Raw genomic sequence first — 19,648 nt, 5'->3', positions numbered from 1 at the left:
GATAGAGAAGGGCCAATGGAGGACACCGGGGTTACACCCCTACTCTTTACAATAAGTATCCTGGGATTTTTAATGACCACAGAGAGTCAGGACCTCGGTTTAACGCCGAAAGACAGTGCTGTTTTTACAGTATAGTGTCCCGGTCACCACGCTGGGGCATTAGGACCCACACAGACCACATGGTGAGCGCCCCCTGCTGGCCTCACTAATACCACTTCCAGCAGCAACCCTAGTTTTACTCCGGAGGTCTCCCATCCAGGTACTGGCCAAGCTCAACCCTGCTTAACTTCAGTAGGAAACCAGGTGACAGCTGCAGGGTGATATAAATCTGACGGACTATATAATTATGGTGGACTAGGACAGATATTATTTGTTTTCATTATTTATGTTTCATTATGTATATCAACATGCACAGAGGTTGTTGTAAAGGACAATTTACCCATGCTTAAAATGCCTTTTACCTTTTCTTTATGTACATATTTATGAAATATCAGTTGGACAATGTCCAGTCACAATTATGAACATATAGTGAAAAACTGAAGAGGGTGGTGTATATGTTGCTGGTGGCAGCACTGGTATAAAAGTTAGCGAAGGTTCTTCCCTGATCTGCCATCATGCTGGTTTTCACACTGCAAGCTCTGTATGAGGGTAGCATGATCATGCAGTCGCTAGCATTGCTGCCTCACAATACCATGGTCCATGCGGGTTACGTCCGGGTTCTCTGGTTTCTTCCCACCTCCTAAAAAACATAGTAGGTGGATTGACTACTCTAAATTGCCTCTAGTTGTGAATATGTGTGTGTGTGTGCATGCTGTGCATGCTGTGCATGTTGTGCATGTTGTGCATGTTGTGCATGTTGTGCATGTTGTGCATGCTGTGCATGTTGTGCATGCTGTGCATGTTGTGCATGCTGTGCATGTTGTGCATGTTGTGCATGTTGTGCATGTTGTGCATGTTGTGCATGTTGTGCATGGTGCTCTGTGATAGAATGGCATTGCATCCAGTGTTCCCAGGTTAGACTTGCTTAACAGCCCGTGCTGTTCTTGTTGCAGATTCTGACGTCAAGAAACTCCACACACCTAATCATGAAAAAAAGCAAAACAAAAACAAAAAAACAAACAAACAATACAGGTGAAATCCAGTTTGACTGGTCAAATTAGTCAAGTCTCATGTCCAGAAATCCAGATTGGAGTTGAAACCACATACAAAATGTGTCTTGAATTCTGTTGGGAGAAATTGGAAATAAGTGTGTGTGTGTGTGTGTGTGTGTGTGTGTGTGTGTGTGTGTGTGTGTGTGTGTGTGTGTGTGTGTGTGTGTGTGTGTGTGAGTGAGTGTTTGTGTATGTTTACTGTTAAGACTGCAGAAAATCTTTTTTTTTTTTTTTTTAAGTCAGATACACCTAGAAACATTAGATTTGCCAGTCGGAACACATTCTGAATTGGATGCATGAATTGGATATACACACTTGTGCCATGTTTGTCATGAATAGATTAATTTGTTTGTGGAATAAGACAAAATTCAGTACATGAGACAACACACAAATTTACATCTACAGTCTTAATACAGTTTTATGGCACTACATTGAAATGTCCTGTTGGTTCAGGTCTCTTTCCCACTCGGTGGTCCAGATTACAGTGGACCCAGACTGCACCCTATTACACTCTGGCATTAACATAGCTAGGATCCAGGTGTGACCCTGTTACTGTGTTTTAAAACCTGTATTAACTGCAACTTTAACACAATGGTCACATACTTCCCACACACAGAGGTATGGGAAAATGTCTCGGAGTGTCTAGCCACCGACATGCACTGCTGGTCAAATGTTTGTGGACAGAGGACTTTTCAAAATCTTTGCAATGAATAAGCAATTTTTAATCACGTGAAAAGGAACTTATCCTATCATAAAGACTAACCATGTTGATTTTGTGTACAACAGAATCACATAGTTTTCTTGTGACAACAAGGCAACAATTTGATGAATACGTTCATCAAAAAGAACTCTTTTAGCGGCTACTGTACACAAGTGCTGCACACACTTTATTTATATGAACAGTCAGCTTTTCCAGGACAGCCCTGAGGTTTGTGGAGATGGTTAGATCTCTCTTTAGATCCAATTTCGCTCAGAACAGCTCCATGGGTTAAGGCTAGTCAGGCCATTATATTACTGACACCACTTTCCTTTCTTTTTCCTTTTTAAATATATCTTACATAGTTTTCAGGAAGTTAAATGAGAAATAAAACACAGCATGGCATTCTACATGGTGTCCCAAAAGTCACCACACATAGGGGAAATTAACCATTTTTAGCAAAATGTAACTTTCTTTACATCCTCTAGACATCTGCCATTTCTTTGTAAACACACACATGGCATCGTCTCACCCAACAGTGCCATGTGTGATGTGCTTGCCATGTTTCGTGTTAAAGTCCACCACAGTCTTGCGACAGCTTCCTGATCAAGCCATGAGAATGATTTCAATACGATCTTATTTTTTGTCAAAAGCATTCTTAAAGGCTGTCTGAAAAGAAATATACAGTTGCCATCAAAATTATTCAGCCCCCATTGCAAATCATGTTTACTGTAGAAATGTACAGACTTTCAGCTGTTTGAAATGAACAAATCAAACAAAAGCAACTGAAATAGTTCAACACAATGAATGCTTCAAGTGGTTTCTCCAAATTCAACTGAAAATGCAACTTATAATGACTTCTCCGGTTTCAAAATTATTCAACCTCTTCACGGTAAGCATCTTGAGTACTCAGTAGAGCACCTTTTTGCTGTTATGACCTGCTGCAAATGAGATGCAGAGCCAGACATCAGCTTCTAGCAGTGTTCCTGAGGAATCTTAACCCATTCCTCATGAGCAATGGCCTCCAGTTCAGTAATGTTCTTGGTTTTGTGTGCTGCAACCGCCTTCTTCAAATCCCATCAGACATTTTCTATGGGGTTCAAGTCAGGTGACTGAGATGGCCCTGTAGAATCTTCCAGGAATTCTTCTGCAACCAAGCCTTGGTGGAATTTGAGGTATGCTTGGAATCATTGTCCTGTTGGAAAGTCCTATAACGGCCAAGCTTCAGCTTCCTCACAGATGGCATGATGTATCCTCCTAGGATTTCCTGATACTTCAATGAATCCATCTTGCTTTCCACATGCTGCAGGTTTCCAGTGCCAGAGGATGAAAAGCAGCCCCAGAGCATCACCGAGCCACCACCATGTTTGACTGTGGACAGAGTGTTCCTTCTTCATTCTTCTTCCTCCAGACATACCGCTGATCCATCATGCGGAAAAGTTCCAGTTTTGTTTCATCGCTCCACAGAACAGAATCCCAAAACTTCTGTGTCTTATTTATATGATTTTGTGTGACTTTTCTTGTGCTTTTGGGTCAGTAGTGTTGTACGTCTTGGAGTTCTGGCATGGAAACCTTCTGCGTTTAGTACGCACCTTACTGTGCTCACTGAAACCTCAGTGCCTGTTGCCACCAAGTCTTGCTGCAGGTCTTTTGTAGTCACTTGAGGGTTTTTCACAACCTGCCTTCTCAGAAATCTGGTTCCAGCCATTGATAGCTTCTTTTTTTTAAAAATATGTATATAATATGTATGTGTGTGTATGCGTGTATGTATGTATGTATGTATATATATATATATATATATATATATATATATATATATATATATATATATATATATATATTATAAAAACTACGTATGAAAAATTTTGGAAGAATTGATTGATTTCCAGTAACGGCACACCCGAAAGTGTTTTATTTCTCTTATACCAATATAATTATTAATTAGATAAAGTTATAAATTTTTGTCTGTTTATAGTTACAAGTTAGTTTCTGGTATCACCTATGTTGTAACAGTTGTCTTGTTATAAACTGTTTTTGTTCTCTCTGTTGTTGTTTTTTCTCCCTCTTAGTAAGACCAAAAACAATTTGCAGCTTTCCATAATGCACAAAAATCTTCTGTCCAGAAAATCTACTGACACTGGAGACTCCTTCGATACATGCCCAATGAACATCTCCAAACAAAAAATGATTAAACGCATTTCTAAATCTGTTTATTTACTCTGCCAAACATGTCTTGTGTATATTGTTACTATAGAAATAATCACCTATTAGAACAAGTGTATTCATCTAAACTGCCATACTGTTATAGAAAATTATTCAGCACCTTCTGACCAATCGGGACTGAGGATAAAAGAATGCTGTTGTATAAATGCCAAAGAGCAATGGTAAACTACCTACAAAGCTTTAACAGGTGGTGTGATTCCTCACTATGAAAACTGTACTGCTGTGCAATATAATTTAAAAGATGGGTGAACTACACTGCTAACACAGTGTGAATGACGTTAATACAAGCATCAATTGAATTTATTCAGCTCCCCTATTCGTTTCATAACCCACTGTTTCAGATAGAGAGATGGCCCATGTTTTACTGACTCAATTAGAAACCACTGGAACACACAGAGATAATGGAGAGCAGTTTTCCACTGCTTTTAGCGTAAAGGCTTCAGGCAAATGTGATATGAGGAAATGCCCTCGATTTTCTTTCTCTTTCTACTCATGCCTCAAAAGAAAGAATTCTCATGTGTATATAATCTCAGCAGAATAGAGGAATACATAATGGCCGTCTTTATATTACCTGGCAGTAGACAGTAGTGTAAGGTGTATATGAAGTAAAGTTTCATGTTTTAATTGCTTTATTTGCTCTGGTTGATTATTTGAGCCAAAACTTCCCACTGATCCTCAATGGTTCTCTAAATGTTAACAATGCTATTTCTTGTATCAATGTATATTGATATGCAAGTTTGATGGTTTCCTAATGGGATTTCAGAGGGTTACTTTGTGGTTATAGGCTGTGGGGTAATGGGGATTCAGGTGATTCAAGTAATAAGGAAACAGGAAATAATCTGATATTTTAATTCATGACTAGAGACGTGTAACTGGCAAATATTCTATTACTATTTAACAATAACACCATGTATATATCCTGGATCTGCAACTAAGTAGATGCCATTAAGCCATTTCCCAATAGGAAGTGAAACCTAATATATTTATTTTCTTCAGAATAGAACTAAAACCAGTAACTAGCATTTAAACCACCTGAATTTACTGCATAGAAAAATAAAGTGTTCTAGACAGTAACTCTGAATCTACTGAATGAAATCAACCATCAAAGTAATATTTAGAGTATATTACTTTTTAAGCCTATACATACAGAAGGCGAATAAAATAAAACAAAACCCAACATAAAGTCTGTTAGTAAGGTGTTGGGTCACCACAAGCTGTGAACTTCATTACTCTTCGGCATCGGTGCTGCAAATCTGTGGAAATGTACTGGAGCTAGAAACGCTGTACTTACCAAAGATATTCCCTCAGTTGGTGTTTTTTGAGCACTGTGTAACCCACCACTCCAAAATCCCCCATAGGTGTTCAAATGGGTTGCGATCTGGTAACTGTGATGATCATTTGCATCCTCATCAAATCATTCAGTGAGCCCTCTTGCCCTGTCGATGGAAGGGGGAGGGGGAGGGGTGGTCATCCTGAAAGAGACGACTCTCATCAAGATAGAAATGTTTCATCATAAGATAATGGTGATCAGTAAGAAAAACTCTGTATTGATTTGCAGTGACTCATCTCCCTAAGGGGAAAAGTGGAGCCAAACCATATCAGCAAAAATAAAGAAATGCCCCACACAGCCTAATAGAGCCACCAATCTTTCCTTTGATTTGTTACCCATCTCTACATACACAGTTCGACCCAGTGCAGTACTACTTGTTTTTTGTTTGTTTGTTTTACAAACCAGTATAATTAGATTTGTAACCTGCTTTTTATTATGGTGGTGTTGTTTTTCATGTTTCCTGTCACAGATATTTTTTCAAAGCCAAAAGAAATAGTCATCCTTTTAGAAATTAGGTCTGTAGGAAGGAGGAAGGAAGCTGGTTGCATAAGTGTGAACATGCCTTAACTAATACTTTGTTAAAGCACATTTTGCTTGTAATACAGCACTCCAGTCTTTTTATTACAATTCTACCAGTTCTTGCACATCTTGATTTGGCAATTTTATTCCACTCTTTCTTGCAAAAATGCTCCAGATCTATCAAACTGTGAGGGGATCTCCTGTGTACAGCCTTCAAGTCATTTCACAGGTTTCTATAGGATTTAGGGCTGGACTTCTTCTTCTGAAGCCATTCCTTTGTCGAATTTGGATGTGCTTTGTGCCATTATTGTGCTGGAAGGTGACGTTTGTGTAACAGAAGCCTGCAGGTTTTGTGCCAAAATACCAATGACCAATAGTTGGCAGATGTCTTGCATGCCTTGCGATGATTTAACAGTTCAGTTCTTGGATCACTTTTTGCCTCAGTTATAAGCCACTTTTGGAGAATTAATACGAGGAATAAATATAAACGTTAACAGCTTAATGGTCTTATCAGGCAATGATTACTTAAATGATTATCTACATAATTGAATTTCCAGAAAACAGAATATACAATTTACCAATCACGCAGTTTGCTTAGAATGGACTTGTTGGTGTTTGCAGGCTTGCATGGCCGTATTATTAAAAACCAGCAGGTCCTATCTCATAGTCAAGAGGCCGATTGACGTCAAAGAGCATGCAGGCTCCACTTAAACCATGCCTCCTACCATCTCTCTATCCCCCCCACCGTATGCCTCTCTGTTACTCTCCATTGCTACTGCGGTTGTCATGGTAATGCTCACACCTGGCTGATTTAACGTGCGCTCTCTAAGTCCCGTCCCTGAGGCTTTTACAGCTGTGTAAGCCCAGCTTCCGTCCATCCTGTACTCATAAACACACACATCACAGAGTGGTTAACAAGCTGTGGGGACAACCGTTAACATGCTGCCCATACCAGTCTATACCAGTCAGTGAAGGAGTAAAGCTCTCACTCGGTCAGACTGATCTCAGATCAGTATAATTACATCCATCCTTCTTTACATTGCTAAGTCATTTCCATTATGCAATGTCCATGGTGTACAATCTGCACATGCTTTTCAACATCTTGTTCGTCATTGATATCTGTACAACATTAAAATAAGGGAACTATTTTGCACCTAGGACAGTTCCTAGGAGTTAATTAACCCCTGAAATGTTTATTGTGTTCCGCTGAACTGGAAGGGGAAGGGGATGCTTTGTATCTCTAACTCCACCACTTTGTATTTTGCAGTTAGATTCCTAAACAGATGTTTATTTATTTCTGCATTGAGTGATGCTTGGAAATTGATCCCAGCTCAGAGTCCCTCTCTCTCAAAACCAATTCTACTTGTCTACATATGCTCCTGTCTTGAATATACAATAATGACTGACAGCGTTCCATTGGTCAGAATTAATACACTGCTGTGAAAGAGAGAAATTATTCCATTACTTTTCCATAGGGGAAAAAACTGCATGGACCACATGACATTTAACTAATAGACACTGAACCTGAGCCATGACGGTAGAATGAGAAAGGTCTATTTTTAGCTGTGTTTTTAATTAATGAAAGTAAAAAGCACATTTCTACTGGAGAGAACGATACAGAATTCAGAACTAACTGTTCCCTGGTTGAGTATCTGTGTATTTCTAACCTTCTTTGGAGGGTGTGGGGTGCTGACATGATTTCCATGACTATAGAAACTAAATCTAGCAGTTGTGACAAAAGCATATCTATCACATGGAGCTTAAGGTAGAAGCTCAAAATGTCGACAGCATTCTATAATATGAGAATAAAAGAAAGGTCATGACCTCTTAAATCTGAGTTCAACCATAACATTAGATATATAGGCTCCAAACATGGAACAGTCCGAAATTGAAGCGACCAGACTTCATTAATTAATTAACATCTCTCGCTTCCTGTTAACCTCATGAAGCATGATGACCCACAGTCACGTCAGTGGAAGAGTGGGAAAGATTTATTAGCTGCTCAGCTACAGATCATTTCACAATCATATAGTAATTATTGACTATTATTACATTCTGGAGCACTAATAAAGTTCATTTTCTCCGCAACTGGAACATTTATGTAGATGCAAAATAATCTAGGTGTAAATCTGTATTGTAGTATGAGTGTGTCACGTCTCTTGTTCACACTCCTCCAGAACATCCACTTTTCCCCTGACTCTTCCCTCCGTCTTCAATATTCATAGCTAATTATACACATTGTTGAATGTTCCCTCGGAGCACGCTCAGTGGCACTGTGTGAACACAGGTTAGACTGCAGTACATTAGAGAAAGAGAGCAAGCCAGAGAGAATGAGTGATCATACCTCTCTTCAAGCAGTAGCACTCAGAAAGGCTTCCACTCTGTAATTACAAACCACAACATGCACTTTGAATGGGATGTGATTATACTGTGTGTGTGTGTGTGTGTGCGTGCGCGCGTGTGTGTGTGTGTGCGTGCGTGCGCGTGTCTGCGTGTGTGTGTTTGTGTGTGCGCGCGTGTGTGTTTGTGTGTGCGCGTGTGTGTTTGTGTGTGCGCGCGTGTGTGTGTGTGTGTGCGCGTGTGTGCGTGTCTGCGTGTGTGTGTGCGCGTATGTGTCTGCGTGCGCGCGCGCGTGCGCGCGTGTGCCTATCTTTTCAGTTTCTATTGCTGAAATGACCTGATACCATTCTACATCAACTCCAGGGCCGTTGAAGGATTAATAAAGTAAAAAATGATTCAAACAGGCAGTGAGAGATATTTTGAGCTTATACAGATGATACTGTGTAGGTTTTTTTCGCAACACATTTCAATTAATATTTATAATAAACAGCAGCAATTTTTTATGTTTATACATGAGGAGGCCCTCTTCAGTTCAGATCACAACTTTTCAGTAGGGTTCAAACACTGAGATGGCCACAAGAAAGTCTGTGCATACTTACATACTTAAGACTGTGCATACTTACAACCATTTCTGTGCTGATTTAGGTGTACCGTGTATGCAAACGTTCATTTTTGCTTTCAGTCTGTAGAACGCAAAATATGTTTGTCATCATCATGTAGAAGTCCTTTCAACAGCATTGAAAGCATCTCAAATTGCCTCCATCAAGAGGTTAAGACTAATAATCACTACTACACAGTTGTATGCAAAAGTTTATGCACCCCGGCCAAATGACACGTTTTGCTGATTTTTATTTCTATCGCTGTGTTTACTACAAAAATCAGCAAAATGTGTTACATTCTTTTTTTTAAACGATCTTTTAAAAATGTAAAGAAATGCTATAGTAATTGTGCAAAGTTTTAGACACATTCCTAAACTATGTCAGTACTTAGTAACATCCCCTTTGCTCCAGTTTCTTCCCCAGTCCAAAGATATGTGTTGTAGGCTGATTGGCATGTCTAAATTGTCCATAGTGTGTGATTGAGTGTGTGTGTGTGTGTGTGTGTGTGTGTGTGTGTGTGTGTGTGTGTGTGTGTGTGTGATTGTGCCCTGCGACACATTGTATGTTAAATTGTATGCCATTATATATTCTCTGTAATGTTCTGATAGTGACAGTATTTGTTCATTATCTTGTCACATTAATAAATCTGCAATCAACCAAAATGATTATATGTAGACGTGTATTGAGAAATATTCTACAGGGTCTCCGTACATGGGGGAAATGAAAACATTTTAGCGAAATGTCTTCCAAAAATGTTCAATACTTTTTTTTTTTTATAGTTTTTATTATATATATATATATATATATATATATATATATATATATATATATATATATATATATAGTTAGAAATTCTATATTATTTTCAGATAGCCTTTAAGAATGCCCTTGACAAAAGAAGAACGTATTGAAATCATTCTCAGCTGGATTGTGAAGCTGCCGCAAGGTTTCGATGGACTTTAACAGGAAACATGGCAAGACATGTCACATCACACATCACACTGTTGCCAAACAAATTCAATGAGACTAGAAGTGTTGTGCACTAAGAGAGAAGTGGACGTCCACCATTATCCACTGATGAAGGCACAACTGATGTGATACTGGAAAACATAGTTTCTCCTATGTATGAAGAATTTGGGACAGCCTGTATTATAACAAAATTGAATAATATTACAATTACCCCTACCCCAACATATAGACACACCAAACACAGCATGAAATTCCACACAGATGGCAATTACGGGTAAACCAAGCAAAATGTATTTTTTGAGTCTATTGTCTCGGCTTGTGCTATTTGCTACACTCACATACAGTGCTATTTATCTAGAGATACATGAAAGAACTCAAAAACCAAAATGGTGCTTGAGTCTCTTGAGTCTTGAATAGAGAGTTTGTTTTGCTGTAGGTAAATGTAGGTGCTTACAAAAATTGCCTGGCACCCTCATCCAAATTTTTTAGTCCACTAACTTCAGCAACACATTATTGCACTGTTATCTCCTGCTGATGTTTTTCCATGAAAAAAAAGAATCTACAAATGAATAAAAACTCATTAATCAACTGCCAATCTTTTATGTATGAATGAATGAATGCCTTTTATTGTCACTATACATATGTACAATGAAATTAAGAGCCACTCCTTTTTGTTCCGTGCAAACATGTACATTCAATAAACAAGAAGAATAAACAGATACACTGCTACTGGTACACTGCTAGTATTTTACAGAAATGTCACAGGGGGTTATTATCTTTGAGGGAAGGTAAATCTGGACTATCCTCAGATGTGCTGTTGTCTAAACGGAGTTATAAACTAACTGTTTCTGAGCAAGACCACGTCTGAGGAACTCATATCTAAGACTTAGTGGAGGGACTGGCTACATTATCTAGTGCAAAACAGAAGTCACGCAGAACCTCAGCCCAAATTCTCAGAGTTCATCCTCCATTAAGGCCATTCTGTGAATTCTCTTATATTTACAAAAGTGGATGATGTTGCCATGTAACAGTAGGATCGCACAATGCTACACAACTTGCTTTCACCACTGCTTTCCACTCTCTTTTACTCTACTGCTATTCATACACTTTATTTTTCTGCCTGTTTCTCTTCCAGTCTGATTTCCTCTCCTTCCACATTCCATTTCAGTTTCACAGTAACGTCCTGTGTAGTGACGAAGCAGACAGCAGTGATCCTCCACTGCTAATAAATGCTGCTTACAGTGCTACATTGTTCGATACAGTCCTTTCTGGAAGCAAGGCAGTGCTGATAGCCATCAGTGTACTTCAATATTCCAATGGGTAGGGTTTGTGTGTGTTTGTGTGTCTGACTGTGTCTGTTGCGGTCGAGAAAAGGACGTGATAACCTTCCGAGGGATGCTCAAATCGTTGAAATGCCTTTTCATTTTCATTCAGAAATTTAGAAACACAACCCTCCGCTGTTCATATACCATTTAGAACTCTACACATGGTCACATTCTTAATCTTCGTGCTCAAAATCTCAAAACTCCCATTATATTAGAGTTGCAGACTTTAATGTTTTAGCTAGACTAAACCATGGATGAAGCCATGGAGGTTAAATTGAGCAGGAACTCCTCCACCCCTGGTTTCTGTCAATAATTAGCTGGTTTATGCTGAGTAGATGACACTGACTGAACCCCAGGCCTCCTCGCCCCACATCACTGCCTGATCTCATTAATGCTCTTGTGGATAAATGAACATAATGTTCTTAGTATCATGGTTTGGGCCAGTTTTGCTGCATCTGGACCAGGGTGGCTTGTCATCATTAATGGAACAAGAAATTCTGAATTACACCAGTGAATTCTAAAGGAAAATGTGAGGACATCTGTTTATGAATTGAATCCCGAGAGAAAGTGGGTCATGCAGCAAGACAATGATCCTAAGCACATTCTAGTCGTTCCACCAAAGAACGGTTAAAGAAGAATAAAGTTAAATTTGGAATGGCCACGTCAAAGTCCTGACCTTAATCCAATAGAAATGCTGTCGAAAGATCTGAAGCAAGCAGTTCATGTGAGGAAACCCACCAACATCCCAGATTTGAAGCTGTTCTGTACTGAGGAACGGGCTAAAATTCCTCCAAGCCGATGTGCAGGACTGATCAACAGTTACTGGAAACATTTATCTGCAGTTATTGCTGCACAAGGAGGTCACACCAGATACTGAAAGCAAAGGTTCATATACTTTCGCCACTCACAGATATGTATTATTGCTCATTTTCCTCAATAAATAAATGACCAAGTATAATATGTTTGTCTCATTTGTTTAATTGGGTTCTCTTTATCTACTTTTAGGAAAATATGATGATGTTTTAGGTCAGATTTATGCAGAAATATAGAAACTTCACAAACTTTCAAGCACCACCGTAATACAGTTTCACACAGCTTTATAAAGAAAAGCTTTCATTCCAAAAAGTGTTTAATTTGCATGGTTTTTTTACTGCATAATTTGACTTTGCCAGAAAGTACAAAGAACGTCCAAAACTGTAAGGTCTGTTTTCAATTGTAGTTAGTTAAATTAAGTCTGTATACAGAAACTAATATACTGAAAACCTGTTTTAATTGCATTTACATGATGTCAACGTTGCATGAATTGCATATAATAACATAACTGAAGCAGTACTGTTTCCAGATTGTTGTCACACGTGAAAGAAATAGAGCTCCTCCGCTTCATCCCTCCCAATTTATCCTGTTGGACATGATAAAGAGGTGTTGTACACCCATAAAACGCAACACTGTGTTTGTATGTATGTTCCAACCTGTGGGCTTTTCATGCAGGATGCATGTGCGTGAACTCAGTACGTGCTTTATTTGATCTGAAAATCACAGTGAACGTTCATAGCAAATGTGAGAATTCAGGTTAAACAGGAATTATCTATAATGGAAAGATGGGAAACTAGGCTAAGAGATGCACGTTAACACTGAACCAGCCTTCACCAAGTGATAGAGAAACAATAGGGTAGAAATTTGATTAAGGGCTAAACCAATGATACGACAAAAGCAAAGATAGAACTAAAGCCGGGAAAAAAAGCATGTCAAAACAAACAAAAGCACATGACATGAATGCAGTGCTCGCTATGCTAGGAAACGCATCCTGGGCTGAGGGGGAATATGTGCCATACTGTATGGACTGCATTTGAAATAGGACAGATTTTCTGTTGTTGTTACATTATGTAATGAAATCTTCATTTCTAAATTCTTAGAAAGCTTGATTTCTTGATTTTTTTTATTTTATTTTATTTTATTTTATTTATAGATTTTCTAACTTGGTGGATATTCAACATGGACTTACAATTAACCATTCCTTTCCAAGTTGTACAACTTGACTTAACTACATTGCAGTGTTTGTTCAAATTCATATGAATTGCTCAGGAGATGAGTTTAGAACATAAAAAGGGGCTTAAAAGATATCATGAACACATGAACATCACATAGACATGTTGATACATTGTCATCTGTTGCTACTAGACTTCTATAGCAGCCTTCTGATAATATCTTATGCTTTAGGTGTGTCTCAAACCTTGTTTGGCGGCCATATGAACAGCAAGGGGCAAACTGTCCCAGGCCATCAGAGAGGCAAAGCGTGCACACCAAATCTGTGTGCTGGTCGGCACTACACTTACTGCGCTATTTTCCTGTTTTAATAATACTGTACTGTCCTGTGTTGTTAGCACACGTTTGCATGTGCACTTTATGTAAAAATGTGTAGATCTTATTGAGTTCTGTGTCATCTCATGTGGTTAGTGTCTTGTTTTATGTAGCACCGTGGTCCTGGAGGAATATTGTTTCGTTTCACTGTGTACTGTACCAACTGTATATGGTTGTGTGGCTTTATTGTATTTGGACAATAAAGCCACTTGAACTTGATCATATCATCTGAATACTCCACAAATACACACCCCTTCCATTTATTCTAACTACAGCCCTGGACTAAATGATGCAACACCCAATTAAACCTATGATTGAGTTACATATGAATTATCTGAATCAAGGAGACATTTAACAATGCTGCAGCTCTCTGTTACTGAGCAGTGGTGCCTAGAGAGTTCTTCATTATTGTCTCCTAAGAGCCTTCTTCAGAGCAGTTTAGTCACTTTCGTCTGGAGGAAGGTGCTAGATGTATTTTGTCACAATTCCACATGGATGCCCCGTATAATATCTGTGGTCTTCACATGTTGGTGGCCCTCGTGCCCTTGAGCAAGGTGCTTGAACCCAAGCTGCTGTAGGGGTGAGACAAAATAAAGCTTCATTCAGCACACTTCTACCGTATATCACCCCGGAAGAGTAATGGTGTATCCAAGCAACAGGCTCTTGCAATTTTGCAAGAGAAATGGTACAGAATAAGCTAAAGACATAATATAAAAGATTCATATATGATATGTGGACAGTTCTTGAGGGTCCGGGGTGCAAGGGCACAATCGCCCCAAACATCAGTGATTATTACCACACCAATTCCTGATTCTGATAGGTCAGAAGGTGTTGATTAATTTTCTGTGACAGCATTTTTGACAGTAGCAGCTGCAAGGCAAATTACAGGTTTATATTAGTGAGCTTGTTCTAATATATTGTTATTTCTCTAGTGGGACTTGAACGGTTCGTGCTCCACATTAACAGTTGTTTTTAATGTGTAATATGTTGATATGGTGAAGAAGGAAGGAGTTTCCAGTGTCAGCAATACAACTTTAGTGCAATATACCATTTTATCAAAATAAAATGATTTTATATTGCTATCGCATTGCTAGAAAGAGACGAACAAAAGATACATGACATAGGCACAGATTACAGTGCATCTGGAAAGTATTCACAGCGCTTCACTTTTTCACATTTTATTATGCTACAGCCTTATTCCAAAATGGATTAAATTAATTATTTTCCTCAAAATTCTACAAACAATACCCCATAATGACAACATGAAAGAAGTTTGTTTGAAATCTTTGCAAATTTACTAAAAAAAAAAAAAAAAAAAGCACATGTACACAAGTATTCACAGCCTTTGCCATGCTACTAACAATTGAGCTCAGGCGCATCCTGTTTCCACTCATCATCCTTGAGATGTTTCTACAACTTGATTGAAGTCCACCTGTGGTAAATTCAGTTGATTGGACATGATTTGAAAAGGCACACACCTGTCTATATAAGGTCTCACAGTTAACAATGCATGTCAGAGCACAAACCAAGCCATGGAGTCCAAGGAATTGTCTGTAGTCCTCCGACACACGATTGTATCAAGGCACAGATCTGGGGAAGGTACAGAAACATTTCTGCATAATTGAAGGTCCCAATGAGCACAGTGGCCTCCATCATCCGTAAATGGAAGAAGTCTGGAACCAGCAGGACTCTTCCTAGAGCTGGCCGCCCGGCCAAACTGAGCGATTGGGGGAGAAGGGTCTTAGTCAGGGAGGTGACCAAAAACCCAATGGTCACTCTGACAGAGCTCCAGCGTGTCTCTGTGGAGAGAGGAGAACCTTCCAGAAGAACAACCATCTCTGCAGAACTCCATCAATCAGGCCTGAATGGTAGAGTGGCCGGATGGAAGCCACTCCTCAGTAAAAGGCACATGACAGCCCGCGTGGAGTTTGCCAAAAGGCACCTGAAGGACTCTCAGACCAACGATTGAACAAAGATTGAACTCTTTGGCCTGAATGGCAAGCGTCATGTCTGGAGGAAACCAGGCACCACTCATCACCTGACCAATGCCATCCCTACAGTGAAGCATGGTGGTGGCAGCATCATGCTGTGGGGATGTTTTTCAGCGGCAGGAACTGGGAGACTAGTCAGGATCAAGAGAAAGATGAATGCAGCAATGTACAGAGACATCCTTGATGAAAACCTGCTCCAGAGCGCTCTGGACCTCAGACTGGGGCGAAGGTTCATCTTCCAACAGGACAACGACCCTAAGCACACAGCCAAGATAACAAAGGAGTGTCTACAGGACAACTCTGTGAATGTCCTTGAGTGTCCCAGCCAGAGTCCAGGCTTGAATACGATGGAAGATCTCTGGAGAGATCTGAAAATGACTGTGCACCGACGCTCCCCATCCAACCTGTTGGAGCTTGAGAGGTCCTGCAAAGAAGAATGGGAGAAACTGCCCAAAAATAGGTGTGCCAAGCTTGTAGCATCATTCTCAAAAAGACTTGAGCCTGAAATTGGTGCCAAAGGAGCTTCAACAAAGTATTGAGCAAAGGCTGTGAATACTTATGTACATTTGCTTTTTTGTTTTTTATTTTTAATAAATTTGCAAAGATTTCAAACAAACTTCTTTCACGTTGTCATTATGGGGTGTTGTTTGTAGACTTCTGAGGAAAATAATGAATTTAATCCATTTTGGAATAAGGCTGTAACATAACAAAATGTGCAAAAAGTGAAGCGCTGTGAATACTTTCCAGATGCACTGTATATAGAGTAGGGGAAATAAGTATTGAACATGTCAACATTTTATTTCAGTAAAGATATTTACAATGAGGTTATTCACATGATATTTTCACCAGACATCAGTATTAACTCAAGAAATCAGGAAATATAAAGAATTCACAACATTAAAGTCATATAAATAAAGTTATGTGTAATAAATTGGAATGACACAGGGAAAAAGTATTGAACACACTAAGAAAAAGCAGTTCTCCAAGGCAAGGTAAAGCAAGGAACCAGCTGAAATCCGTAATTTTTTATTATACCTCCTATCTGTGCAAATTAATATCAGCTGGGTTAGCAAATTGGTGGTCTATAAAAAGGCTCTTCATTACCAAGGTGTCACAGAAGAAACATTTCATGATGGCTAAAAGCAAAGAGCTCTCCCAAGACCTTCACAACCTTATTGTTGCAAAACATATTGATGGAATCGGATACAGACGTATTTCAAAACTTCTGAATCTTCTAGTAAGCACCACTGGGGCCATTAAGTGCAAATGGAAGCAACATCACTTTGTCATCAACCAGCCATGCACAGGATCTCCTCGCAAGATTTCTGACCAGGGAGTCAGAAGAATAGTCAGAAGAGTAGCCCAAGAGCCACTTGGAAAGACCACACGGAAAGAGCTCCAGAAACACTTGGAGGCAGCAGGTGCTATCGTCACAGAGAAAACAATAGGCAGTGCACTCCACTGCTCACGCTCACCCCACAAGACTCCATTACTAAAGAAAAGGTATGTTGAAGCTTGTTTAAAGTTTCTACAATTTATTTGGACAAGCCTATAAAATACTGGGAGAGTGTAATCTGGTCAGACGAGAGCAAAATGTAACTTTTTTGGCTGTCATACTACACACCATGTTTGGAGAAGAAATGGCACTGCACATCACCCTAAAAACACTATTTCAACAGTGAAGTTTGGAGGTGGAAGCATCGTGGTGTGGGGCTGTTTTTCATCACATGGTACTGGCAAACTTCATATAATTGAAGGAACGATGAATGGAGCCCTTTACCGGGAGATTCTTGAGAAGAATCTGCTGCCATCCTCCAGGATGATGAAGATAAGACGTGGGTGGAGCTTCCAGCAGGACAACGAGCCAAATCATACAGCAAAGGAACCTCTCAATTGGTTTCAGAGAAATTTAAGTTTAAAGAAGTTTAAAGACAATATGTTTAGAAGAATGGGCCAAAAATCACACCTGTATTCTGCGGCCCATTAATTTCTTCATACAGGAAGCATCTTGAAGCTGTCATTACAAACAAAGACTTCTCCACTAAGTATTAAATAAATTTCAGATAGCGTGTTCAATACTTTTTTCCTGTGTCATTCCACTTATTACACATAAGTTCATTTATATGGACTTTAATGTTGTGAATTCTTTATATTTCCTGATTTCTTGAGTTAATACTGATGTCTGGTGAAAATTTCATGTGAATAACCTCATTGGAAATATATTTACTGAAATAAAATGTTGACATGTTCAATACTTATTTGCCCACTGTATACACGTCGCACATTTAGGCACTGTAGGTATATTTTTAACTTTTCTGTGTGATAAATTAATTTTTTATCAGCTAGCTTTCTTACATTCATAGCCATCTGGCTGACATGATTCATTCGAACAGATTCTCTTAATAATATGACCATAAACATTGTTTAATAGTGTTTTTAAACCATGCAAAAAAAAAAATAGTAAACAGGGAATTCTAAATGTCACTTGATTTACAGTATATTGTTTCCCACCTATTCCAATTTGTAGGTGCTGAACTGAAGCCAGTAGTGAAGTGGATCTTGTTTATTATTGCTGCTGGGATGGAGTCCCTGAACATCCCTTTTACACATTCCATCTCAGATGGCACCTTTGGCTAATTGCCCTAAAACTGCATTTGAGCCAGTTTGTAATAACAGATTAGATTAGCGGGAGTACATTTATATATCCGTCTATCTATCCATCCATCCATCTTTGCATCTTCCATACAGCTTTTCCTAGACAGGGTCATGAGGGAGCATGAAGCCTATCCCAGGGAACTTGGGGCATGAGGTGGTGGACCCCCTGGATGGGGTACCAATCCATGACAGGGCACAATCACACACACATACACACATTACGGACAATTGAGAGATGTCAATCAACCTACAACGTGTGTGTTTGGACTGGGGGAGGAAACCGGAGTACCCGGAGAAAACCCGGGGAGAACATGCAGACCCAGCACACACAGGACAGAGGCGGGATGCCTCCCCTACCAACACGCCAAGCTTTGACAGAGCATGATAGAATATTTATGAGTTTATCATTTAGTATATCATTTAAAGTGAATTGTTTTTCCTCTGGTCTTCTGTAGGATGAAATTAATTAAATGACTGCACACACTGCTGGAGTACAAACAAATAGTGTTCAGAAATAAGCAGAAAAGAAAGGAAGAAGGAGAGCATGGTGGAAAGAAATATAAGTTTAGCTCAATGGAAAGGTTGAGATGAACAGTGTTTCCATGATGTCATGTCACATCAGATGCCATACTGACCATACCTGATTCCTGCAGCAGTGGCCAATAACACACACACACACACACACACACACACACAGACACACACACACACATTCGAGACCCTGACGCACCAAGCCACCATGACAACGAATACAGAGGAGCGAATGCAGGAATAAGTGTGGGGGGGAAGCAAGAGAGAGAGAGAGAGAGAGAGAGAGAGAGAGAGAGATCACAAGTCATGAAAAACATTGTTGCTGAAATCAAACCTTGATTTATAATAGAAATTTGTAAACGAACTGATACATGTAAGTTAATAATACAGTTTCCAAGAGTGTGTAACAGCTTTTATGACTGTCCACTCAAACAGAGCTAACATTTCAGTGAATTTCTGAATCAGTAACTAGTAATTAATGATTTGGAATTGATTGGAGTGGCAGTGTGCCTGTGTTGTGACCCTGGACACGAAGGCTAAGAACCAAACAGTGATTCACTCATTTATGAAGGACAGATTTCCATTACATTTGGGTGTGTGTGTGTGTGTGTGTGTGTGTGTGTGTGTGTATCGGTCCGTGTCTGTGTGTCTATTCAATCCAGTGCTGCGATGAGTCAGTGTGTTAGTCATCATGTCAAAGCAAAGGGAGAATGTGTGTCTGCACAAGCCCTCTTGTGATGCTGTAGCTCAAATCAACCATTACTCACAAACAACACAACTGACTTGATTTATTGTATTGTTTTGGAATGCGCACACACATACACACACACACACACACACACACACACGAGTCTGAGAGTGAGACAGAAAGAAAGAGAGAGAATAATAGATCACAATGCAAATAAATCTGTTGGCAAAATGTCCATTTTTGTCACACACTTGTGTGTGTAACTAATGTGA

This window comes from Ictalurus punctatus, chromosome 27 (assembly GCF_001660625.3).
Source record: "Ictalurus punctatus breed USDA103 chromosome 27, Coco_2.0, whole genome shotgun sequence".
Taxonomy (NCBI): Eukaryota; Metazoa; Chordata; class Actinopteri; order Siluriformes; family Ictaluridae; genus Ictalurus; species Ictalurus punctatus.
Note: the sequence above shows the minus strand (reverse complement) of the source record.